This window comes from Pseudophryne corroboree, chromosome 11 (genome assembly GCF_028390025.1).
Source record: "Pseudophryne corroboree isolate aPseCor3 chromosome 11, aPseCor3.hap2, whole genome shotgun sequence".
Classification (NCBI taxonomy): Eukaryota; Metazoa; Chordata; class Amphibia; order Anura; family Myobatrachidae; genus Pseudophryne; species Pseudophryne corroboree.
The window spans coordinates 249,666,163-249,691,996 of NC_086454.1; the positions used below are offsets into that span (position 1 = coordinate 249,666,163).

At 41.3% G+C, this 25,834-nt stretch overlaps 20 non-coding genes across 20 annotated transcripts; all 20 read right to left on the reverse strand.

Annotated features, from left to right (window-relative positions):
* Window positions 1-1,203: 1,203 nt before the first annotated feature.
* On the reverse strand, window positions 1,204-1,275 carry TRNAD-GUC (transfer RNA aspartic acid (anticodon GUC)). Its single transcript has one exon. It is a non-coding gene; the product is annotated as a tRNA-Asp (tRNA).
* Window positions 1,276-2,020: 745 nt separating this feature from the next.
* Window positions 2,021-2,092, reverse strand: TRNAD-GUC (transfer RNA aspartic acid (anticodon GUC)). Its single transcript has one exon. It is a non-coding gene; the product is annotated as a tRNA-Asp (tRNA).
* Window positions 2,093-2,837: 745 nt separating this feature from the next.
* On the reverse strand, window positions 2,838-2,909 carry TRNAD-GUC (transfer RNA aspartic acid (anticodon GUC)). Its single transcript has one exon. It is a non-coding gene; the product is annotated as a tRNA-Asp (tRNA).
* A 744-nt stretch (window positions 2,910-3,653) lies between these two features.
* On the reverse strand, window positions 3,654-3,725 carry TRNAD-GUC (transfer RNA aspartic acid (anticodon GUC)). The gene has a single exon. It is a non-coding gene; the product is annotated as a tRNA-Asp (tRNA).
* A 745-nt stretch (window positions 3,726-4,470) lies between these two features.
* On the reverse strand, window positions 4,471-4,542 carry TRNAD-GUC (transfer RNA aspartic acid (anticodon GUC)). Its single transcript has one exon. It is a non-coding gene; the product is annotated as a tRNA-Asp (tRNA).
* A 1,561-nt stretch (window positions 4,543-6,103) lies between these two features.
* TRNAD-GUC (transfer RNA aspartic acid (anticodon GUC)) lies at window positions 6,104-6,175 on the reverse strand. Its single transcript has one exon. It is a non-coding gene; the product is annotated as a tRNA-Asp (tRNA).
* Window positions 6,176-11,715: 5,540 nt separating this feature from the next.
* TRNAD-GUC (transfer RNA aspartic acid (anticodon GUC)) lies at window positions 11,716-11,787 on the reverse strand. Its single transcript has one exon. It is a non-coding gene; the product is annotated as a tRNA-Asp (tRNA).
* A 1,561-nt stretch (window positions 11,788-13,348) lies between these two features.
* On the reverse strand, window positions 13,349-13,420 carry TRNAD-GUC (transfer RNA aspartic acid (anticodon GUC)). The gene has a single exon. It is a non-coding gene; the product is annotated as a tRNA-Asp (tRNA).
* A 745-nt stretch (window positions 13,421-14,165) lies between these two features.
* Window positions 14,166-14,237, reverse strand: TRNAD-GUC (transfer RNA aspartic acid (anticodon GUC)). The gene has a single exon. It is a non-coding gene; the product is annotated as a tRNA-Asp (tRNA).
* Window positions 14,238-14,982: 745 nt separating this feature from the next.
* Window positions 14,983-15,054, reverse strand: TRNAD-GUC (transfer RNA aspartic acid (anticodon GUC)). The gene has a single exon. It is a non-coding gene; the product is annotated as a tRNA-Asp (tRNA).
* Window positions 15,055-15,799: 745 nt separating this feature from the next.
* Window positions 15,800-15,871, reverse strand: TRNAD-GUC (transfer RNA aspartic acid (anticodon GUC)). Its single transcript has one exon. It is a non-coding gene; the product is annotated as a tRNA-Asp (tRNA).
* Window positions 15,872-16,616: 745 nt separating this feature from the next.
* TRNAD-GUC (transfer RNA aspartic acid (anticodon GUC)) lies at window positions 16,617-16,688 on the reverse strand. Its single transcript has one exon. It is a non-coding gene; the product is annotated as a tRNA-Asp (tRNA).
* A 1,561-nt stretch (window positions 16,689-18,249) lies between these two features.
* TRNAD-GUC (transfer RNA aspartic acid (anticodon GUC)) lies at window positions 18,250-18,321 on the reverse strand. The gene has a single exon. It is a non-coding gene; the product is annotated as a tRNA-Asp (tRNA).
* A 745-nt stretch (window positions 18,322-19,066) lies between these two features.
* TRNAD-GUC (transfer RNA aspartic acid (anticodon GUC)) lies at window positions 19,067-19,138 on the reverse strand. Its single transcript has one exon. It is a non-coding gene; the product is annotated as a tRNA-Asp (tRNA).
* Window positions 19,139-19,883: 745 nt separating this feature from the next.
* Window positions 19,884-19,955, reverse strand: TRNAD-GUC (transfer RNA aspartic acid (anticodon GUC)). The gene has a single exon. It is a non-coding gene; the product is annotated as a tRNA-Asp (tRNA).
* A 745-nt stretch (window positions 19,956-20,700) lies between these two features.
* Window positions 20,701-20,772, reverse strand: TRNAD-GUC (transfer RNA aspartic acid (anticodon GUC)). Its single transcript has one exon. It is a non-coding gene; the product is annotated as a tRNA-Asp (tRNA).
* A 2,378-nt stretch (window positions 20,773-23,150) lies between these two features.
* TRNAD-GUC (transfer RNA aspartic acid (anticodon GUC)) lies at window positions 23,151-23,222 on the reverse strand. Its single transcript has one exon. It is a non-coding gene; the product is annotated as a tRNA-Asp (tRNA).
* Window positions 23,223-23,967: 745 nt separating this feature from the next.
* Window positions 23,968-24,039, reverse strand: TRNAD-GUC (transfer RNA aspartic acid (anticodon GUC)). Its single transcript has one exon. It is a non-coding gene; the product is annotated as a tRNA-Asp (tRNA).
* Window positions 24,040-24,784: 745 nt separating this feature from the next.
* On the reverse strand, window positions 24,785-24,856 carry TRNAD-GUC (transfer RNA aspartic acid (anticodon GUC)). Its single transcript has one exon. It is a non-coding gene; the product is annotated as a tRNA-Asp (tRNA).
* Window positions 24,857-25,601: 745 nt separating this feature from the next.
* Window positions 25,602-25,673, reverse strand: TRNAD-GUC (transfer RNA aspartic acid (anticodon GUC)). Its single transcript has one exon. It is a non-coding gene; the product is annotated as a tRNA-Asp (tRNA).
* Window positions 25,674-25,834: the final 161 nt, after the last annotated feature.

A 25,834-nucleotide genomic window follows, 5' to 3' on the forward strand; every position in this document is an offset into this window, starting at 1 on the left:
ATCCATAGGAAAAGACACTTCTCTCTCAGTCTATACTCTGTAGGCATACAATAGTTTCAGCTTTGCTTCATTGATGTGATGTCATAATCAGGTTTAGCTCACAAGAGACTTGTCCACTACATAGCTGTCTCCTGTGTTACAGCGTGAGCCAATTTTAAGAGGATGATATGCAAATATTGTAATGCACAAAAACAGTACATGCCATGCTAGATAAAAGCAAGGGGTGACACCCAAACTAAAAACGAGGCTATGCAATTGGTGTTTCTGGTTCTTTCTTATGCTCTCAAAATCAAGTGGTATATTTTTCACGCTACAATTGGATTCGGACTTTGATTCTCCATAACCTTGAGCAACGAATCTCTGAACCTGATAAAAACTTGCAATGTTCTCCCCGTCGGGGAATCGAACCCGGTCTCCCGCGTGACAGGCGGGGATACTCACCACTATACTAACGAGGACTAACTTGGTGAATCTGCAGGCAAAATTGGAGCTGAAAATACACCCAAAAACATGTCAGGGTGAGGTCTCGAGATGCGTCTGTGTCATTGGCCACAGAGATTATGTGCTACATGTTATCAAGCTAACATAAAACCCTAAATAAGAAGCAGATAAAAAGATTTATTTTTGTCTCAGCTGAAACAAAGACTACAATACCACTTTGCAAAAAAGATAGTCATTTCAATTAAAAACCTTTTTCTGTTATCCTCTACTGGTCGGTAATGGCCAGGAAGCTTACATGATATCGGTCTATCTATCTCACTTACTATACAGTTACTCCCTTTGAAAGTAGGGGATGCAAGTCCATTTTAGCTTGCAATCCATAGGAAAAGACACTTCTCTCTCAGTCTATACTCTGTAGGCATACAATAGTTTCAGCTTTGCTACATTGATGTGATGTCATAATCAGGTTTAGCTCACAAGAGACTTGTCCACTACATAGCTGTCTCCTGTGTTACAGCATGAGCCAATTGTAAGAGGATGATATGCAAATATTGTAATGCACAAAAACAGTACATGCCATGCTAGATAAAAGCAAGGGGTGATACCCAAACTAAAAACGAGGCTATGCAATTGGTGTTTCTGGTTCTTTCTTATGCTCTCAAAATCAAGTGGTATATTTTTCACGCTACAATTGGATTCGGACTTTGATTCTCCATAACCTTGAGCAACGAATCTCTGAACCTGATAAAAACTTGCAATGTTCTCCCCGTCGGGGAATCGAACCCCGGTCTCCCGCGTGACAGGCGGGGATACTCACCACTATACTAACGAGGACTAACTTGGTGAATCTGCAGGCAAAATTGGAGCTGAAAATACACCCAAAAACATGTCAGGGTGAGGTCTCGAGATGCGTCTGTGTCATTGGCCACAGAGATTATGTGCTACATGTTATCAAGCTAACATAAAACCCTAAATAAGAAGCAGATAAAAAGATTTATTTTTGTCTCAGCTGAAACAAAGACTACAATACAACTTTGCAAAAAAGATAGTCATTTCAATTAAAAACCTTTTTCTGTTATCCTCTACTGGTCGGTCATGGCCAGGAAGCTTACATGATATTGGTCTATCTATCTCACTTACTATACAGTTACTCCCTTTGAAAGTAGGGGATGCAAGTCCATTTTAGCCTGCAATCCATAGGAAAAGACACTTCTCTCTCAGTCTATACTCTGTAGGCATACAATAGTATCAGCTTTGCTTCACTGATGTGATGTCATAATCAGGTTTAGCTCACAAGAGACTTGTCCACTACATAGCTGTCTCCTGTGTTACAGCGTGAGCCAATTTTAAGAGGATGATATGCAAATATTGTAATGCACAAAAACAGTACATGCCATGCTAGATAAAAGCAAGGGGTGACACCCAAACTAAAAACGAGGCTATGCAATTGGTGTTTCTGGTTCTTTCTTATGCTCTAAAAATCAAGTGGTATATTTTACACGCTACAATTGGATTCGGACTTTGATTCTCCATAACCTTGAGCAACGAATCTCTGAACCTGATAAAAACTTGCAATGTTCTCCCCGTCGGGGAATCGAACCCCGGTCTCCCGCGTGACAGGCGGGGATACTCACCACTATACTAACGAGGACTAACTTGGTGAATCTGCAGGCAAAATTGGAGCTGAAAATACACCCAAAAACATGTCAGGGTGAGGTCTCGAGATGCGTCTGTGTCATTGGCCACAGAGATTATGTGCTACATGTTATCAAGCTAACATAAAACCCTAAATAAGAAGCAGATAAAAAGATTTATTTTTGTCTCAGCTGAAACAAAGACTACAATACAACTTTGCAAAAAAGATAGTTATTTCAATTAAAAACCTTTTTCTGTTATCCTCTACTGGTCAGTAATGGCCAGGAAGCTTACATGATATCGGTCTATCTATCTCACTTACTATACAGTTACTCCCTTTGAAAGTAGGGGATGCAAGTCCATTTTAGCCTGCAATCCATAGGAAAAGACACTTCTCTCTCAGTCTATACTCTGTAGGCATACAATAGTTTCAGCTTTGCTTCATTGATGTGATGTCATAATCAGGTTTAGCTCACAAGAGACTTGTCCACTACATAGCTGTCTCCTGTGTTACAGCGTGAGCCAATTTTAAGAGGATGATATGCAAATATTGTAATGCACAAAAACAGTACATGCCATGCTAGATAAAAGCAAGGGGTGACACCCAAACTAAAAACGAGGCTATGCAATTGGTGTTTCTGGTTCTTTCTTATGCTCTCAAAATCAAGTGGTATATTTTTCACGCTACAATTGGATTCGGACTTTGATTCTCCATAACCTTGAGCAACGAATCTCTGAACCTGATTAAAACTTGCAATGTTCTCCCCGTCGGGGAATCGAACCCCGGTCTCCCGCGTGACAGGCGGGGATACTCACCACTATACTAACGAGGACTAACTTGGTGAATCTGCAGGCAAAATTGGAGCTGAAAATACACCCAAAAACATGTCAGGGTGAGGTCTCGAGATGCGTCTGTGTCATTGGCCACAGAGATTATGTGCTACATGTTATCAAGCTAACATAAAACCCTAAATAAGAAGCAGATAAAAAGATTTATTTTTTCTCAGCTGAAACAAAGACTACAATACCACTTTGCAAAAAAGATAGTCATTTCAATTAAAAACCTTTTTCTGTTATCCTCTACTGGTCGGTAATGGCCAGGAAGCTTACATGATATCGGTCTACCTATCTCACTTACTATACAGTTACTCCCTTTGAAAGTAGGGGATGCAAGTCCATTTTAGCCTGCAATTCATAGGAAAAGACACTTCTCTCTCAGTCTATACTCTGTAGGCATACAATAGTTTCAGCTTTGCTACATTGATGTGATGTCATAATCAGGTTTAGCTCACAAGAGACTTGTCCACTACATAGCTGTCTCCTGTGTTACAGCATGAGCCAATTGTAAGAGGATGATATGCAAATATTGTAATGCACAAAAACAGTACATGCCATGCTAGATAAAAGCAAGGGGTGATACCCAAACTAAAAACGAGGCTATGCAATTGGTGTTTCTGGTTCTTTCTTATGCTCTCAAAATCAAGTGGTATATTTTTCACGCTACAATTGGATTCGGACTTTGATTCTCCATAACCTTGAGCAACGAATCTTTGAACCTGATAAAAACTTGCAATGTTCTCCCCGTCGGGGAATCGAACCCCAGTCTCCCGCGTGACAGGCGGGGATACTCACCACTATACTAACGAGGACTAACTTGGTGAATCTGCAGGCAAAATTGGAACTGAAAATACACCCAAAAACATGTCAAGGTGAGGTCTCGAGATGCGTCTGTGTCATTGGCCACAGAGATTATGTGCTACATGTTATCAAGCTAACATAAAACCCTAAATAAGAAGCAGATAAAAAGATTTATTTTTGTCTCAGCTGAAACAAAGACTACAATACCACTTTGCAAAAAAAATAGTAATTTCAATTAAAAACCTTTTTCTGTTATCCTCTACTGGTCGGTCGTGGCCAGGAAGCTTACATGATATCGGTCTATCTATCTCACTTACTATACAGTTACTCCCTTTGAAAGTAGGGGATGCAAGTCCATTTTAGCCTGCAATTCATAGGAAAAGACACTTCTCTCTCAGTCTATACTCTGTAGGCATACAATAGTTTCAGCTTTGCTACATTGATGTGATGTCATAATCAGGTTTAGCTCACAAGAGACTTGTCCACTACATAGCTGTCTCCTGTGTTACAGCATGAGCCAATTGTAAGAGGATGATATGCAAATATTGTAATGCACAAAAACAGTACATGCCATGCTAGATAAAAGCAAGGGGTGATACCCAAACTAAAAACGAGGCTATGCAATTGGTGTTTCTGGTTCTTTCTTATGCTCTCAAAATCAAGTGGTATATTTTTCACGCTACAATTGGATTCGGACTTTGATTCTCCATAACCTTGAGCAACGAATCTCTGAACCTGATAAAAACTTGCAATGTTCTCCCCGTCGGGGAATCGAACCCCGGTCTCCCGCGTGACAGGCGGGGATACTCACCACTATACTAACGAGGACTAACTTGGTGAATCTGCAGGCAAAATTGGAGCTGAAAATACACCCAAAAACATGTCAGGGTGAGGTCTCGAGATGCGTCTGTGTCATTGGCCACAGAGATTATGTGCTACATGTTATCAAGCTAACATAAAACCCTAAATAAGAAGCAGATAAAAAGATTTATTTTTGTCTCAGCTGAAACAAAGACTACAATACAACTTTGCAAAAAAGATAGTCATTTCAATTAAAAACCTTTTTCTGTTATCCTCTACTGGTCGGTCATGGCCAGGAAGCTTACATGATATTGGTCTATCTATCTCACTTACTATACAGTTACTCCCTTTGAAAGTAGGGGATGCAAGTCCATTTTAGCCTGCAATCCATAGGAAAAGACACTTCTCTCTCAGTCTATACTCTGTAGGCATACAATAGTTTCAGCTTTGCTTCATTGATGTGATGTCATAATCAGGTTTAGCTCACAAGAGACTTGTCCACTACATAGCTGTCTCCTGTGTTACAGCGTGAGCCAATTTTAAGAGGATGATATGCAAATATTGTAATGCACAAAAACAGTACATGCCATGCTAGATAAAAGCAAGGGGTGACACCCAAACTAAAAACGAGGCTATGCAATTGGTGTTTCTGGTTCTTTCTTATGCTCTCAAAATCAAGTGGTATATTTTTCACGCTACAATTGGATTCGGACTTTGATTCTCCATAACCTTGAGCAACGAATCTCTGAACCTGATAAAAACTTGCAATGTTCTCCCCGTCGGGGAATCGAACCCGGTCTCCCGCGTGACAGGCGGGGATACTCACCACTATACTAACGAGGACTAACTTGGTGAATCTGCAGGCAAAATTGGAGCTGAAAATACACCCAAAAACATGTCAGGGTGAGGTCTCGAGATGCGTCTGTGTCATTGGCCACAGAGATTATGTGCTACATGTTATCAAGCTAACATAAAACCCTAAATAAGAAGCAGATAAAAAGATTTATTTTTGTCTCAGCTGAAACAAAGACTACAATACCACTTTGCAAAAAAGATAGTCATTTCAATTAAAAACCTTTTTCTGTTATCCTCTACTGGTCGGTAATGGCCAGGAAGCTTACATGATATCGGTCTACCTATCTCACTTACTATACAGTTACTCCCTTTGAAAGTAGGGGATGCAAGTCCATTTTAGCCTGCAATTCATAGGAAAAGACACTTCTCTCTCAGTCTATACTCTGTAGGCATACAATAGTTTCAGCTTTGCTACATTGATGTGATGTCATAATCAGGTTTAGCTCACAAGAGACTTGTCCACTACATAGCTGTCTCCTGTGTTACAGCATGAGCCAATTGTAAGAGGATGATATGCAAATATTGTAATGCACAAAAACAGTACATGCCATGCTAGATAAAAGCAAGGGGTGATACCCAAACTAAAAACGAGGCTATGCAATTGGTGTTTCTGGTTCTTTCTTATGCTCTCAAAATCAAGTGGTATATTTTTCACGCTACAATTGGATTCGGACTTTGATTCTCCATAACCTTGAGCAACGAATCTCTGAACCTGATAAAAACTTGCAATGTTCTCCCCGTCGGGGAATCGAACCCCGGTCTCCCGCGTGACAGGTGGGGATACTCACCACTATACTAACGAGGACTAACTTGGTGAATCTGCAGGCAAAATTGGAGCTGAAAATACACCCAAAAACTAGAGATGAGCGCCTGAAATTTTTCGGGTTTTGTGTTTTGGTTTTGGGTTCGGTTCCGCGGCCGTGTTTTGGGTTCGACCGCGTTTTGGCAAAACCTCACCGAATTTTTTTTGTCGGATTCGGGTGTGTTTTGGATTCGGGTGGTTTTTTCAAAAAACCCTAAAAAAACATCTTAAAACATTGAATTTGGGGGTCATTTTGATCCCATAGTATTATTAACCTCAATAACCATAATTAACACTCATTTTCAGTCTATTCTGAACACCTTACACCTCACAATATTATTTTTAGTCCTAAAATTTGCACCGAGGTCGCTGGATGACTAAGCTCAGCGACCCTAGTGGCCGACACAAACACCGGGCCCATCTAGGAGTGGCACTGCAGTGTCACGCAGGATGTCCCTTCCAAAAAACCCTCCCCAAACAGCACATGACGCAAAGAAAAAAAGAGGCGCAATGAGGTAGCTGTGTGAGTAAGATTAGCGACCCTAGTGGCCGACACAAACACCGGGCCCATCTAGGAGTGGCACTGCAGTGTCACGCAGGATGTCCCTTCCAAAAAACCCTCCCCAAACAGCACATGACGCAAAGAAAAAAAGAGGCGCAATGAGGTAGCTGTGTGAGTAAGATTAGCGACCCTAGTGGCCGACACAAACACCGGGCCCATCTAGGAGTGGCACTGCAGTGTCACGCAGGATGTCCCTTCCAAAAAACCCTCCCCAAACAGCACATGACGCAAAGAAAAAAAGAGGCGCAATGAGGTAGCTGACTGTGTGAGAAAGATAAGCGACCCTAGTGGCCGACACAAACACCGGGCCCATCTAGGAGTGGCACTGCAGTGTCACGCAGGATGTCCCTTCCAAAAAACCCTCCCCAAACAGCACATGACGCAAAGAAAAAAAGAGGCGCAATGAGGTAGCTGTGTGAGTAAGATTAGCGACCCTAGTGGCCGACACAAACACCTGGCCCATCTAGGAGTGGCACTGCAGTGTCACGCAGGATGTCCCTTCCAAAAAACCCTCCCCAAACAGCACATGACGCAAAGAAAAAAAGAGGCGCAATGAGGTAGCTGACTGTGTGAGAAAGATAAGCGACCCTAGTGGCCGACACAAACACCGGGCCCATCTAGGAGTGGCACTGCAGTGTCACGCAGGATGTCCCTTCCAAAAAACCCTCCCCAAACAGCACATGACGCAAAGAAAAAAAGAGGCGCAATGAGGTAGCTGACTGTGTGAGAAAGATAAGCGACCCTAGTGGCCGACACAAACACCGGGCCCATCTAGGAGTGGCACTGCAGTGTCACGCAGGATGTCCCTTCCAAAAAACCCTCCCCAAACAGCACATGACGCAAAGAAAAATAAAAGAAAAAAGAGGTGCAAGATGGAATTGTCCTTGGGCCCTTCCCACCCACCCTTATGTTGTATAAACAAAACAGGACATGCACACTTTAACCAACCCATCATTTCAGTGACAGGGTCTGCCACACGACTGTGACTGAAATGACGGGTTGGTTTGGACCCCCACCAAAAAAGAAGCAATTAATCTCTCCTTGCACAAACTGGCTCTACAGAGGCAAGATGTCCACCTCATCATCATCCTCCGATATATCACCGTGTACATCCCCCTCCTCACAGATTATCAATTCGTCCCCACTGGAATCCACCATGTCAGCTCCCTGTGTACTTTGTGGAGGCAATTGCTGCTGGTCAATGTCTCCGCGGAGGAATTGATTATAATTCATTTTAATGAACATCATCTTCTCCACATTTTCTGGATGTAACCTCGTACGCCGATTGCTGACAAGGTGAGCGGCGGCACTAAACACTCTTTCGGAGTACACACTTGTGGGAGGGCAACTTAGGTAGAATAAAGCCAGTTTGTGCAAGGGCCTCCAAATTGCCTCTTTTTCCTGCCAGTATAAGTACGGACTGTGTGACGTGCCTACTTGGATGCGGTCACTCATATAATCCTCCACCATTCTATCAATGGTGAGAGAATCATATGCAGTGACAGTAGACGACATGTCCGTAATGGTTGTCAGGTCCTTCAGTCCGGACCAGATGTCAGCATCAGCAGTCGCTCCAGACTGCCCTGCATCACCGCCAGCGGGTGGGCTCGGAATTCGGATTTGGGATTTCGAAGAATGCACAGTTCTTTGCTGTGCTGCTTTTGCCAGCTTGAGTCTTTTCATTTTTCTAGCGAGAGGCTGAGTGCTTCCATCCTCATGTGAAGCTGAACCACTAGCCATGAACATAGGCCAGGGCCTCAGCCGTTCCTTGCCACTCCGTGTGGTAAATGGCATATTGGCAAGTTTACGCTTCTCCTCCGACAATTTTATTTTAGGTTTTGGAGTCCTTTTTTTTCTGATATTTGGTGTTTTGGATTTGACATGCTCTGTACTATGACATTGGGCATCGGCCTTGGCAGACGACGTTGCTGGCATTTCATCGTCTCGGCCATGACTAGTGGCAGCAGCTTCAGCACGAGGTGGAAGTGGATCTTGATCTTTCCCTAATTTTGGAACCTCAACTTTTTTGTTCTCCATATTTTATAGGCAGAACTAAAAGGCACCTCAGGTAAACAATGGAGATGGATGGATTGGATACTAGTATACAATTATGGACGGACTGCCACGGTTAGGTGGTATAAAAAAACCACGGTTAGGTGGTATATAATACAATTATGGATGGACGGACTGCCTGCCGAGTTCCGACACAGAGGTAGCCACAGCCGTGAACTACCGCACTGTACACTGGTTGATAAAGAGATAGTAGTATACTCGTAACAACTAGTATGACACTATGACGACGGTATAAAGAATGAAAAAAAAACCACGGTTAGGTGGTATATATTATAATAATAATACAATTATGGATGGACGGACTGCCTGCCGACTGCCGACACAGAGGTAGCCACAGCCGTGAACTACCGCACTGTACACTGGTTGATAAAGAGATAGTAGTATACTCGTAACAACTAGTATGACACTATGACGACGGTATAAAGAATGAAAAAAAAACCACGGTTAGGTGGTATATATTATAATAATAATACAATTATGGATGGACGGACTGCCTGCCGACTGCCGACACAGAGGTAGCCACAGCCGTAAACTACCGCACTGTACACTGGTTGATAAAGAGATAGTAGTATACTCGTAACAACTAGTATGACACTATGACGACGGTATAAAGAATGAAAAAAAAACCACGGTTAGGTGGTATATATTATAATAATAATACAATTATGGATGGACGGACTGCCTGCCGACTGCCGACACAGAGGTAGCCACAGCCGTGAACTACCGCACTGTACACTGGTTGATAAAGAGATAGTAGTATACTCGTAACAACTAGTATGACACTATGACGACGGTATAAAGAATGAAAAAAAAACCACGGTTAGGTGGTATATATTATAATAATAATACAATTATGGATGGACGGACTGCCTGCCGACTGCCGACACAGAGGTAGCCACAGCCGTGAACTACCGCACTGTACACTGGTTGATAAAGAGATAGTAGTATACTCGTAACAACTAGTATGACACTATGACGACGGTATAAAGAAAGAAAAAAAAATACCACAGTTAGGTGGTATATATTATAATAATAATAATACAATTATGGATGGACGGACTGCCTGCCGACTGCCGACACAGAGGTAGCCACAGCCGTGAACTACCGCACTGTACACTGGTTGATAAAGAGATAGTAGTATACTCGTAACAACTAGTATGACACTATGACGGTATAAAGAATGAAAAAAAAACCACGGTTAGGTGGTATATATTATAATAATAATACAATTATGGATGGACGGACTGCCTGCCAACTGCCGACACAGAGGTAGCCACAGCCGTGAACTACCGCACTGTACACTGGTTGATAAAGAGATAGTAGTATACTCGTAACAACTAGTATGACACTATGACGACGGTATAAAGAAAGAAAAAAAAATACCACGGTTAGGTGGTATATATTGTAATACAATTATGGATGGACGGACTGCCTGCCGAGTTCCGACTGCCGACACAGAGGTAGCCACAGCCGTGAACTACCGCACTGTACTGTGTCTGCTGCTAATATAGACTGGTTGATAAAGAGATAGTATACAATACATACAACAATATACTACTATACTGGTGGTCAGGCACTGGTCACCACTAGTCACACTGGCAGTGGCACTCCTGCAGCAAAAGTGTGCACTGTTTAATTTTAAATTAATATAATATTATGTACTCCTGGGGGCTCCTGCTATAACAACCTGCAGTGCTCCCCAGTCTCCCCCACAATTATTATAAGCTTTGCCTTTTATACATTGATGTGCAGCACACTGGGCTGAGCTGAGTGCACACAGACTGAGTCACACTGTGTGACTGGCTGCTGCTGTGTATCGTTTTTTTTCAGGCAGAGAACGGATATAGCAGAGAACGGATATATTATATTAAAATAAATAAAAGTTAACTAACAACAACTGCACTGGTCACTGTGGTAAACTCTGTCTGACTCTGCACAATCTCTCTCTTCTAATCTAATTTCTAATGGAGAGGACGCCAGCCACGTCCTCTCCCTATCAATCTCAATGCACGTGTGAAAATGGCGGCGACGCGCGGCTCCTTATATAGAATCCGAGTCTCGCGAGAATCCGACAGCGTCATGATGACGTTCGGGCGCGCTCGGGTTAACCGAGCAAGGCGGGAGGATCCGAGTCTGCTCGGACCCGTGAAAAAAACATGAAGTTCGTGCGGGTTCGGTTTCAGAGAAACCGAACCCGCTCATCTCTACCAAAAACATGTCAGGGTGAGGTCTCGAGATGCGTCTGTGTCATTGGCCACAGAGATTATGTGCTACATGTTATCAAGCTAACATAAAACCCTAAATAAGAAGCAGATAAAAAGATTTATTTTTGTCTCAGCTGAAACAAAGACTACAATACCACTTTGCAAAAAAGATAGTAATTTCAATTAAAAACCTTTTTCTGTTATCCTCTACTGGTCGGTCGTGGCCAGGAAGCTTACATGATATCGGTCTATCTATCTCACTTACTATACAGTTACTCCCTTTGAAAGTAGGGGATGCAAGTCCATTTTAGCCTGCAATTCATAGGAAAAGACACTTCTCTCTCAGTCTATACTCTGTAGGCATACAATAGTTTCAGCTTTGCTACATTGATGTGATGTCATAATCAGGTTTAGCTCACAAGAGACTTGTCCACTACATAGCTGTCTCCTGTGTTACAGCATGAGCCAATTGTAAGAGGATGATATGCAAATATTGTAATGCACAAAAACAGTACATGCCATGCTAGATAAAAGCAAGGGGTGATACCCAAACTAAAAATGAGGTTATGCAATTGGTGTTTCTGGTTCTTTCTTATGCTCTCAAAATCAAGTGGTATATTTTTCACGCTACAATTGGATTCGGACTTTGATTCTCCATAACCTTGAGCAACGAATCTCTGAACCTGATAAAAACTTGCAATGTTCTCCCCGTCGGGGAATCGAACCCCGGTCTCCCGCGTGACAGGCGGGGATACTCACCACTATACTAACGAGGACTAACTTGGTGAATCTGCAGGCAAAATTGGAGCTGAAAATACACCCAAAAACATGTCAAGGTGAGGTCTCGAGATGCGTCTGTGTCTTTGGCCACAGAGATTATGTGCTACATGTTATCAAGCTAACATAAAACCCTAAATAAGAAGCAGATAAAAAGATTTATTTTTGTCTCAGCTGAAACAAAGACTACAATACAACTTTGCAAAAAAGATAGTCATTTCAATTAAAAACCTTTTTCTGTTATCCTCTACTGGTCGGTCATGGCCAGGAAGCTTACATGATATTGGTCTATCTATCTCACTTACTATACAGTTACTCCCTTTGAAAGTAGGGGATGCAAGTCCATTTTAGCCTGCAATCCATAGGAAAAGACACTTCTCTCTCAGTCTATACTCTGTAGGCATACAATAGTTTCAGCTTTGCTTCATTGATGTGATGTCATAATCAGGTTTAGCTCACAAGAGACTTGTCCACTACATAGCTGTCTCCTGTGTTACAGCGTGAGCCAATTTTAAGAGGATGATATGCAAATATTGTAATGCACAAAAACAGAACATGCCATGCTAGATAAAAGCAAGGGGTGACACCCAAACTAAAAATGAGGCTATGCAATTGGTGTTTCTGGTTCTTTCTTATGCTCTCAAAATCAAGTGGTATATTTTTCACGCTACAATTTGATTCGGACTTTGATTCTCCATAACCTTGAGCAACGAATCTCTGAACCTGATAAAAACTTGCAATGTTCTCCCCGTCGGGGAATCGAACCCGGTCTCCCGCGTGACAGGCGGGGATACTCACCACTATACTAACGAGGACTAACTTGGTGAATCTGCAGGCAAAATTGGAGCTGAAAATACACCCAAAAACATGTCAGGGTGAGGTCTCGAGATGCGTCTGTGTCATTGGCCACAGAGATTATGTGCTACATGTTATCAAGCTAACATAAAACCCTAAATAAGAAGCAGATAAAAAGATTTATTTTTGTCTCAGCTGAAACAAAGACTACAATACCACTTTGCAAAAAAAATAGTCATTTCAATTAAAAACCTTTTTCTGTTATCCTCTACTGGTCGGTAATGGCCAGGAAGCTTACATGATATCGGTCTATCTATCTCACTTACTATACAGTTACTCCCTTTGAAAGTAGGGGATGCAAGTCCATTTTAGCCTGCAATCCATAGGAAAAGACACTTCTCTCTCAGTCTATACTCTGTAGGCATACAATAGTTTCAGCTTTGCTTCATTGATGTGATGTCATAATCAGGTTTAGCTCACAAGAGACTTGTCCACTACATAGCTGTCTCCTGTGTTACAGCGTGAGCCAATTTTAAGAGGATGATATGCAAATATTGTAATGCACAAAAACAGTACATGCCATGCTAGATAAAAGCAAGGGGTGACACCCAAACTAAAAACGAGGCTATGCAATTGGTGTTTCTGGTTCTTTCTTATGCTCTCAAAATCAAGTGGTATATTTTTCACGCTACAATTGGATTCGGACTTTGATTCTCCATAACCTTGAGCAACGAATCTCTGAACCTGATAAAAACTTGCAATGTTCTCCCCGTCGGGGAATCGAACCCCGGTCTCCCGCGTGACAGGCGGGGATACTCACCACTATACTAACGAGGACTAACTTGGTGAATCTGCAGGCAAAATTGGAGCTGAAAATACACCCAAAAACATGTCAGGGTGAGGTCTCGAGATGCGTCTGTGTCATTGGCCACAGAGATTATGTGCTACATGTTATCAAGCTAACATAAAACCCTAAATAAGAAGCAGATAAAAAGATTTATTTTTGTCTCAGCTGAAACAAAGACTACAATACCACTTTGCAAAAAAGATAGTCATTTCAATTAAAAACCTTTTTCTGTTATCCTCTACTGGTCGGTAATGGCCAGGAAGCTTACATGATATCGGTCTACCTATCTCACTTACTATACAGTTACTCCCTTTGAAAGTAGGGGATGCAAGTCCATTTTAGCCTGCAATTCATAGGAAAAGACACTTCTCTCTCAGTCTATACTCTGTAGGCATACAATAGTTTCAGCTTTGCTACATTGATGTGATGTCATAATCAGGTTTAGCTCACAAGAGACTTGTCCACTACATAGCTGTCTCCTGTGTTACAGCATGAGCCAATTGTAAGAGGATGATATGCAAATATTGTAATGCACAAAAACAGTACATGCCATGCTAGATAAAAGCAAGGGGTGATACCCAAACTAAAAACAAGGCTATGCAATTGGTGTTTCTGGTTCTTTCTTATGCTCTCAAAATCAAGTGGTATATTTTTCACGCTACAATTGGATTCGGACTTTGATTCTCCATAACCTTGAGCAACGAATCTCTGAACCTGATAAAAACTTGCAATGTTCTCCCCGTCGGGGAATCGAACCCCGGTCTCCCGCGTGACAGGCGGGGATACTCACCACTATACTAACGAGGACTAACTTGGTGAATCTGCAGGCAAAATTGGAGCTGAAAATACACCCAAAAACATGTCAGGGTGAGGTCTCGAGATGCGTCTGTGTCATTGGCCACAGAGATTATGTGCTACATGTTATCAAGCTAACATAAAACCCTAAATAAGAAGCAGATAAAAAGATTTATTTTTGTCTCAGCTGAAACAAAGACTACAATACAACTTTGCAAAAAAGATAGTCATTTCAATTAAAAACCTTTTTCTGTTATCCTCTACTGGTCGGTCATGGCTAGGAAGCTTACATGATATTGGTCTATCTATCTCACTTACTATACAGTTACTCCCTTTGAAAGTAGGGGATGCAAGTCCATTTTAGCCTGCAATCCATAGGAAAAGACACTTCTCTCTCAGTCTATACTCTGTAGGCATACAATAGTATCAGCTTTGCTTCATTGATGTGATGTCATAATCAGGTTTAGCTCACAAGAGACTTGTCCACTACATAGCTGTCTCCTGTGTTACAGCGTGAGCCAATTTTAATAGGATGATATGCAAATATTGTAATGCACAAAAACAGTACATGCCATGCTAGATAAAAGCAAGGGGTGACACCCAAACTAAAAACGAGGCTATGCAATTGGTGTTTCTGGTTCTTTCTTATGCTCTCAAAATCAAGTGGTATATTTTTCACGCTACAATTGGATTCGGACTTTGATTCTCCATAACCTTGAGCAACGAATCTCTGAACCTGATAAAAACTTGCAATGTTCTCCCCGTCGGGGAATCGAACCCCGGTCTCCCGCGTGACAGGCGGGGATACTCACCACTATACTAACGAGGACTAACTTGGTGAATCTTCAGGCAAAATTGGAGCTGAAAATACACCCAAAAACATGTCAGGGTGAGGTCTCGAGATGCGTCTGTGTCATTGGCCAAAGAGATTATGTGCTACATGTTATCAAGCTAACATAAAACCCTAAATAAGAAGCAGATAAAAAGATTTATTTTTGTCTCAGCTGAAACAAAGACTACAATACAACTTTGCAAAAAAGATAGTTATTTCAATTAAAAACCTTTTTCTGTTATCCTCTACTGGTCGGTCATGGCCAGGAAGCTTACATGATATCGGTCTATCTATCTCACTTACTATACAGTTACTCCCTTTGAAAGTAGGGGATGCAAGTCCATTTTAGCCTGCAATTCATAGGAAAAGACACTTCTCTCTCAGTCTATACTCTGTAGGCATACAATAGTTTCAGCTTTGCTACATTGATGTGATGTCATAATCAGGTTTAGCTCACAAGAGACTTGTCCACTACATAGCTGTCTCCTGTGTTACAGCAGGAGCCAATTGTAAGAGGATGATATGCAAATATTGTAATGCACAAAAACAGTACATGCCATGCTAGATAAAAGCAAGGGGTGATACCCAAACTAAAAACGAGGCTATGCAATTGGTGTTTCTGGTTCTTTCTTATGCTCTCAAAATCAAGTGGTATATTTTTCACGCTACAATTGGATTCGGACTTTGATTCTCCATAACCTTGAGCAACGAATCTCTGAACCTGATAAAAACTTGCAATGTTCTCCCCGTCGGGGAATCGAACCCCGGTCTCCCGCGTGACAGGCAGGGATACTCACCACTATACTAACGAGGACTAACTTGGTGAATCTGCAGGCAAAATTGGAGCTGAAAATACACCCAAAAACATGTCAAGGTGAGGTCTCGAGATGCGTCTGTGTCATTGGCCACAGAGATTATGTGCTACATGTTATCAAGCTAACATAAAACCCTAAATAAGAAGCAGATAAAAAGATTTATTTTTGTCTCAGCTGAAACAAAGACTACAATACAACTTTGCAAAAAAGATAGTCATTTCAATTAAAAACCTTTTTCTGTTATCCTCTACTGGTCGGTCATGGCCAGGAAGCTTACATGATATTGGTCTATCTATCTCACTTACTATACAGTTACTCCCTTTGAAAGTAGGGGATGCAAGTCCATTTTAGCCTGCAATCCATAGGAAAAGACACTTCTCTCTCAGTCTATACTCTGTAGGCATACAATAGTTTCAGCTTTGCTTCATTGATGTGATGTCATAATCAGGTTTAGCTCACAAGAGACTTGTCCACTACATAGCTGTCTCCTGTGTTACAGCGTGAGCCAATTTTAAGAGGATGATATGCAAATATTGTAATGCACAAAAACAGTACATGCCATGCTAGATAAAAGCAAGGGGTGACACCCAAACTAAAAACGAGGCTATGCAATTGGTGTTTCTGGTTCTTTCTTATGCTCTCAAAATCAAGTGGTATATTTTTCACGCTACAATTGGATTCGGACTTTGATTCTCCATAACCTTGAGCAACGAATCTCTGAACCTGATAAAAACTTGCAATGTTCTCCCCGTCGGGGAATCGAACCCCGGTCTCCCGCGTGACAGGCGGGGATACTCACCACTATACTAATGAGGACTAACTTGGTGAATCTGCAGGCAAAATTGGAGCTGAAAATACACCCAAAAACATGTCAGGGTGAGGTCTCGAGATGCGTCTGTGTCATTGGCCACAGAGATTATGTGCTACATGTTATCAAGCTAACATAAAACCCCAAATAAGAAGCAGATAAAAAGATTTATTTTTGTCTCAGCTGAAACAAAGACTACAATACCACTTTGCAAAAAAGATAGTCATTTCAATTAAAAACCTTTTTCTGTTATCCTCTACTGGTCGGTCATGGCCAGGAAGCTTACATGATATTGGTCTATCTATCTCACTTACTATACAGTTACTCCCTTTGAAAGTAGGGGATGCAAGTCCATTTTAGCCTGCAATCCATAGGAAAAGACACTTCTCTCTCAGTCTATACTCTGTAGGCATACAATAGTTTCAGCTTTGCTTCATTGATGTGATGTCATAATCAGGTTTAGCTCACAAGAGACTTGTCCACTACATAGCTGTCTCCTGTGTTACAGCGTGAGCCAATTTTAAGAGGATGATATGCAAATATTGTAATGCACAAAAACAGAACATGCCATGCTAGATAAAAGCAAGGGGTGACACCCAAACTAAAAACGAGGCTATGCAATTGGTGTTTCTGGTTCTTTCTTATGCTCTCAAAATCAAGTGGTATATTTTTCACGCTACAATTGGATTCGGACTTTGATTCTCCATAACCTTGAGCAACGAATCTCTGAACCTGATAAAAACTTGCAATGTTCTCCCCGTCGGGGAATCGAACCCGGTCTCCCGCGTGACAGGCGGGGATACTCACCACTATACTAACGAGGACTAACTTGGTGAATCTGCAGGCAAAATTGGAGCTGAAAATACACCCAAAAACATGTCAGGGTGAGGTCTCGAGATGCGTCTGTGTCATTGGCCACAGAGATTATGTGCTACATGTTATCAAGCTAACATAAAACCCTAAATAAGAAGCAGATAAAAAGATTTATTTTTGTCTCAGCTGAAACAAAGACTACAATACCACTTTGCAAAAAAGATAGTCATTTCAATTAAAAACCTTTTTCTGTTATCCTCTACTGGTCGGTAATGGCCAGGAAGCTTACATGATATCGGTCTACCTATCTCACTTACTATACAGTTACTCCCTTTGAAAGTAGGGGATGCAAGTCCATTTTAGCCTGCAATTCATAGGAAAAGACACTTCTCTCTCAGTCTATACTCTGTAGGCATACAATAGTTTCAGCTTTGCTACATTGATGTGATGTCATAATCAGGTTTAGCTCACAAGAGACTTGTCCACTACATAGCTGTCTCCTGTGTTACAGCATGAGCCAATTGTAAGAGGATGATATGCAAATATTGTAATGCACAAAAACAGTACATGCCATGCTAGATAAAAGCAAGGGGTGATACCCAAACTAAAAACAAGGCTATGCAATTGGTGTTTCTGGTTCTTTCTTATGCTCTCAAAATCAAGTGGTATATTTTTCACGCTACAATTGGATTCGGACTTTGATTCTCCATAACCTTGAGCAACGAATCTCTGAACCTGATAAAAACTTGCAATGTTCTCCCCGTCGGGGAATCGAACCCCGGTCTCCCGCGTGACAGGCAGGGATACTCACCACTATACTAACGAGGACTAACTTGGTGAATCTGCAGGCAAAATTGGAGCTGAAAATACACCCAAAAACATGTCAGGGTGAGGTCTCGAGATGCGTCTGTGTCATTGGCCAAAGAGATTATGTGCTACATGTTATCAAGCTAACATAAAACCCTAAATAAGAAGCAGATAAAAAGATTTATTTTTGTCTCAGCTGAAACAAAGACTACAATACAACTTTGCAAAAAAGATAGTTATTTCAATTAAAAACCTTTTTCTGTTATCCTCTACTGGTCGGTCATGGCCAGGAAGCTTACATGATATCGGTCTATCTATCTCACTTACTATACAGTTACTCCCTTTGAAAGTAGGGGATGCAAGTCCATTTTAGCCTGCAATCCATAGGAAAAGACACTTCTCTCTCAGTCTATACTCTGTAGGCATACAATAGTTTCAGCTTTGCTACATTGATGTGATGTCATAATCAGGTTTAGCTCACAAGAGACTTGTCCACTACATAGCTGTCTCCTGTGTTACAGCATGAGCCAATTGTAAGAGGATGATATGCAAATATTGTAATGCACAAAAACAGTACATGCCATGCTAGATAAAAGCAAGGGGTGATACCCAAACTAAAAACGAGGCTATGCAATTGGTGTTTCTGGTTCTTTCTTATGCTCTCAAAATCAAGTGGTATATTTTTCACGCTACAATTGGATTCGGACTTTGATTCTCCATAACCTTGAGCAACGAATCTCTGAACCTGATAAAAACTTGCAATGTTCTCCCCGTCGGGGAATCGAACCCCGGTCTCCCGCGTGACGGGCGGGGATACTCACCACTATATTAACGAGGACTAACTTGGTGAATCTGCAGGCAAAATTGGAACTGAAAATACACCCAAAAACATGTCAGGGTGAGGTCTCGAGATGCGTCTGTGTCATTGGCCACAGAGATTATGTGCTACATGTTATCAAGCTAACATAAAACCCTAAATAAGAAGCAGATAAAAAGATTTATTTTTGTCTCAGCTGAAACAAAGACTACAATACAACTTTGCAAAAAAGATAGTTATTTCAATTAAAAACCTTTTTCTGTTATCCTCTACTGGTCGGTCATGGCCAGGAAGCTTACATGATATCGGTCTATCTATCTCACTTACTATACAGTTACTCCCTTTGAAAGTAGGGGATGCAAGTCCATTTTAGCCTGCAATCCATAGGAAAAGACACTTCTCTCTCAGTCTATACTCTGTAGGCATACAATAGTTTCAGCTTTGCTACATTGATGTGATGTCATAATCAGGTTTAGCTCACAAGAGACTTGTCCACTACATAGCTGTCTCCTGTGTTACAGCATGAGCCAATTGTAAGAGGATGATATGCAAATATTGTAATGCACAAAAACAGTACATGCCATGCTAGATAAAAGCAAGGGGTGATACCCAAACTAAAAACGAGGCTATGCAATTGGTGTTTCTGGTTCTTTCTTATGCTCTCAAAATCAAGTGGTATATTTTTCACGCTACAATTGGATTCGGACTTTGATTCTCCATAACCTTGAGCAACGAATCTCTGAACCTGATAAAAACTTGCAATGTTCTCCCCGTCGGGGAATCGAACCCCGGTCTCCCGCGTGACGGGCGGGGATACTCACCACTATACTAACGAGGACTAACTTGGTGAATCTGCAGGCAAAATTGGAGCTGAAAATACACCCAAAAACATGTCAGGGTGAGGTCTCGAGATGCGTCTGTGTCATTGGCCACAGAGATTATGTGCTACATGTTATCAAGCTAACATAAAACCCTAAATAAGAAGCAGATAAAAAGATTTATTTTTGTCTCAGCTGAAACAAAGACTACAATACCACTTTGCAAAAAAGATAGTAATTTCAATTAAAAACCTTTTTCTTTTATCCTCTACTGGTCGGTCGTGGCCAGGAAGCTTACATGATATCGGTCTATCTATCTCACTTACTATACAGTTACTCCCTTTGAAAGTAGGGGATGCAAGTCCATTTTAGCCTGCAATTCATAGGAAAAGACACTTCTCTCTCAGTCTATACTCTGTAGGCATACAATAGTTTCAGCTTTGCTACATTGATGTGATGTCATAATCAGGTTTAGCTCACAAGAGACTTGTCCACTACATAGCTGTCTCCTGTGTTACAGCATGAGCCAATTGTAAGAGGATGATATGCAAATATTGTAATGCACAAAAACAGTACATGCCATGCTAGATAAAAGCAAGGGGTGATACCCAAACTAAAAACGAGGCTATGCAATTGGTGTTTCTGGTTCTTTCTTATGCTCTCAAAATCAAGTGGTATATTTTTCACGCTACAATTGGATTCGGACTTTGATTCTCCATAACCTTGAGCAACGAATCTCTGAACCTGATAAAAACTTGCAATGTTCTCCCCGTCGGGGAATCGAACCCCGGTCTCCCGCGTGACAGGCGGGGATACTCACCACTATACTAACGAGGACTAACTTGGTGAATCTGCAGGCAAAATTGGAGCTGAAAATACACCCAAAAACATGTCAAGGTGAGGTCTCGAGATGCGTCTGTGTCATTGGCCACAGAGATTATGTGCTACATGTTATCAAGCTAACATAAAACCCTAAATAAGAAGCAGATAAAAAGATTTATTTTTGTCTCAGCTGAAACAAAGACTACAATACAACTTTGCAAAAAAGATAGTCATTTCAATTAAAAACCTTTTTCTGTTATCCTCTACTGGTCGGTCATGGCCAGGAAGCTTACATGATATTGGTCTATCTATCTCACTTACTATACAGTTACTCCCTTTGAAAGTAGGGGATGCAAGTCCATTTTAGCCTGCAATCCATAGGAAAAGACACTTCTCTCTCAGTCTATACTCTGTAGGCATACAATAGTTTCAGCTTTGCTTCATTGATGTGATGTCATAATCAGGTTTAGCTCACAAGAGACTTGTCCACTACATAGCTGTCTCCTGTGTTACAGCGTGAGCCAATTTTAAGAGGATGATATGCAAATATTGTAATGCACAAAAACAGTACATGCCATGCTAGATAAAAGCAAGGGGTGACACCCAAACTAAAAACGAGGCTATGCAATTGGTGTTTCTGGTTCTTTCTTATGCTCTCAAAATCAAGTGGTATATTTTTCACGCTACAATTGGATTCGGACTTTGATTCTCCATAACCTTGAGCAACGAATCTCTGAACCTGATAAAAACTTGCAATGTTCTCCCCGTCGGGGAATCGAACCCCGGTCTCCCGCGTGACAGGCGGGGATACTCACCACTATACTTATGAGGACTAACTTGGTGAATCTGCAGGCAAAATTGGAGCTGAAAATACACCCAAAAACATGTCAGGGTGAGGTCTCGAGATGCGTCTGTGTCATTGGCCACAGAGATTATGTGCTACATGTTATCAAGCTAACATAAAACCCTAAATAAGAAGCAGATAAAAAGATTTATTTTTGTCTCAGCTGAAACAAAGACTACAATACCACTTTGCAAAAAAGATAGTCATTTCAATTAAAAACCTTTTTCTGTTATCCTCTACTGGTCGGTCATGGCCAGGAAGCTTACATGATATTGGTCTATCTATCTCACTTACTATACAGTTACTCCCTTTGAAAGTAGGGGATGCAAGTCCATTTTAGCCTGCAATCCATAGGAAAAGACACTTCTCTCTCAGTCTATACTCTGTAGGCATACAATAGTTTCAGCTTTGCTTCATTGATGTGATGTCATAATCAGGTTTAGCTCACAAGAGACTTGTCCACTACATAGCTGTCTCCTGTGTTACAGCGTGAGCCAATTTTAAGAGGATGATATGCAAATATTGTAATGCACAAAAACAGAACATGCCATGCTAGATAAAAGCAAGGGGTGACACCCAAACTAAAAACGAGGCTATGCAATTGGTGTTTCTGGTTCTTTCTTATGCTCTCAAAATCAAGTGGTATATTTTTCACGCTACAATTGGATTCGGACTTTGATTCTCCATAACCTTGAGCAACGAATCTCTGAACCTGATAAAAACTTGCAATGTTCTCCCCGTCGGGGAATCGAACCCGGTCTCCCGCGTGACAGGCGGGGATACTCACCACTATACTAACGAGGACTAACTTGGTGAATCTGCAGGCAAAATTGGAGCTGAAAATACACCCAAAAACATGTCAGGGTGAGGTCTCGAGATGCGTCTGTGTCATTGGCCACAGAGATTATGTGCTACATGTTATCAAGCTAACATAAAACCCTAAATAAGAAGCAGATAAAAAGATTTATTTTTGTCTCAGCTGAAACAAAGACTACAATACCACTTTGCAAAAAAGATAGTCATTTCAATTAAAAACCTTTTTCTGTTATCCTCTACTGGTCGGTAATGGCCAGGAAGCTTACATGATATCGGTCTATCTATCTCACTTACTATACAGTTACTCCCTTTGAAAGTAGGGGATACAAGTCCATTTTAGCCTGCAATCCATAGGAAAAGACACTTCTCTCTCAGTCTATACTCTGTAGGCATACAATAGTTTCAGCTTTGCTTCATTGATGTGATGTCATAATCAGGTTTAGCTCACAAGAGACTTGTCCACTACATAGCTGTCTCCTGTGTTACAGCGTGAGCCAATTTTAAGAGGATGATATGCAAATATTGTAATGCACAAAAACAGTACATGCCATGCTAGATAAAAGCAAGGGGTGACACCCAAACTAAAAACGAGGCTATGCAATTGGTGTTTCTGGTTCTTTCTTATGCTCTCAAAATCAAGTGGTATATTTTTCACGCTACAATTGGATTCGGACTTTGATTCTCCATAACCTTGAGCAACGAATCTCTGAACCTGATAAAAACTTGCAATGTTCTCCCCGTCGGGGAATCGAACCCCGGTCTCCCGTGTGACAGGCGGGGATACTCACCACTATACTAACGAGGACTAACTTGGTGAATCTGCAGGCAAAATTGGAGCTGAAAATACACCCAAAAACATGTCAGGGTGAGGTCTCGAGATGCGTCTGTGTCATTGGCCACAGAGATTATGTGCTACATGTTATCAAGCTAACATAAAACCCTAAATAAGAAGCAGATAAAAAGATTTATTTTTGTCTCAGCTGAAACAAAGACTACAATACCACTTTGCAAAAAAGATAGTCATTTCAATTAAAAACCTTTTTCTGTTATCCTCTACTGGTCGGTCGTGGCAAGGAAGCTTACATGATATCGGTCTATCTATCTCACTTACTATACAGTTACTCCCTTTGAAAGTAGGGGATGCAAGTCCATTTTAGCCTGCAATTCATAGGAAAAGACACTTCTCTCTCAGTCTATACTCTGTAGGCATACAATAGTTTCAGCTTTGCTACATTGATGTGATGTCATAATCAGGTTTAGCTCACAAGAGACTTGTCCACTACATAGCTGTCTCCTGTGTTACAGCATGAGCCAATTGTAAGAGGATGATATGCAAATATTGTAATGCACAAAAACAGTACATGCCATGCTAGATAAAAGCAAGGGGTGATACCCAAACTAAAAACGAGGCTATGCAATTGGTGTTTCTGGTTCTTTCTTATGCTCTCAAAATCAAGTGGTATATTTTTCACGCTACAATTGGATTCGGACTTTGATTCTCCATAACCTTGAGCAACGAATCTCTGAACCTGATAAAAACTTGCAATGTTCTCCCCGTCGGGGAATCGAACCCCGGTCTCCCGCGTGACAGGCGGGGATACTCACCACTATACTAACGAGGACTAACTTGGTGAATCTGCAGGCAAAATTGGAGCTGAAAATACACCCAAAAACATGTCAGGGTGAGGTCTCGAGATGCGTCTGTGTCATTGGCCACAGAGATTATGTGCTACATGTTATCAAGCTAACATAAAACCCTAAATAAGAAGCAGATAAAAAGATTTATTTTTGTCTCAGCTGAAACAAAGACTACAATACAACTTTGCAAAAAAGATAGTCATTTCAATTAAAAACCTTTTTCTGTTATCCTCTACTGGTCGGTCATGGCCAGGAAGCTTACATGATATTGGTCTATCTATCTCACTTACTATACAGTTACTCCCTTTGAAAGTAGGGGATGCAAGTCCATTTTAGCCTGCAATCCATAGGAAAAGACACTTCTCTCTCAGTCTATACTCTGTAGGCATACAATAGTTTCAGCTTTGCTTCATTGATGTGATGTCATAATCAGGTTTAGCTCACAAGAGACTTGTCCACTACATAGCTGTCTCCTGTGTTACAGCGTGAGCCAATTTTAAGAGGATGATATGCAAATATTGTAATGCACAAAAACAGTACATGCCATGCTAGATAAAAGCAAGGGGTGACACCCAAACTAAAAACGAGGCTATGCAATTGGTGTTTCTGGTTCTTTCTTATGCTCTCAAAATCAAGTGGTATATTTTTCACGCTACAATTGGATTCGGACTTTGATTCTCCATAACCTTGAGCAACGAATCTCTGAACCTGATAAAAACTTGCAATGTTCTCCCCGTCGGGGAATCGAACCCCGGTCTCCCGCGTGACAGGCGGGGATACTCACCACTATACTAACGAGGACTAACTTGGTGAATCTGCAGGCAAAATTGGAGCTGAAAATACACCCAAAAACATGTCAGGGTGAGGTCTCGAGATGCGTCTGTGTCATTGGCCACAGAGATTATGTGCTACATGTTATCAAGCTAACATAAAACCCTAAATAAGAAGCAGATAAAAAGATTTATTTTTGTCTCAGCTGAAACAAAGACTACAATACAACTTTGCAAAAAAGATAGTCATTTCAATTAAAAACCTTTTTCTGTTATCCTCTACTGGTCGGTCATGGCCAGGAAGCTTATATGATATTGGTCTATCTATCTCACTTACTATACAGTTACTCCCTTTGAAAGTAGGGGATGCAAGTCCATTTTTGCCTGCAATCCATAGGAAAAGACACTTCTCTCTCAGTCTATACTCTGTAGGCATACAATAGTATCAGCTTTGCTTCATTGATGTGATGTCATAATCAGGTTTAGCTCACAAGAGACTTGTCCACTACATAGCTGTCTCCTGTGTTACAGCGTGAGCCAATTTTAAGAGGATGATATGCAAATATTGTAATGCACAAAAACAGTACATGCCATGCTAGATAAAAGCAAGGGGTGACACCCAAACTAAAAACGAGGCTATGCAATTGGTGTTTCTGGTTCTTTCTTATGCTCTCAAAATCAAGTGGTATATTTTTCACGCTACAATTGGATTCGGACTTTGATTCTCCATAACCTTGAGCAACGAATCTCTGAACCTGATAAAAACTTGCAATGTTCTCCCCGTCGGGGAATCGAACCCCGGTCTCCCGCGTGACAGGCGGGGATACTCACCACTATACTAACGAGGACTAACTTGGTGAATCTGCAGGCAAAATTGGAGCTGAAAATACACCCAAAAACATGTCAGGGTGAGGTCTCGAGATGCGTCTGTGTCATTGGCCACAGAGATTATGTGCTACATGTTATCAAGCTAACATAAAACCCTAAATAAGAAGCAGATAAAAAGATT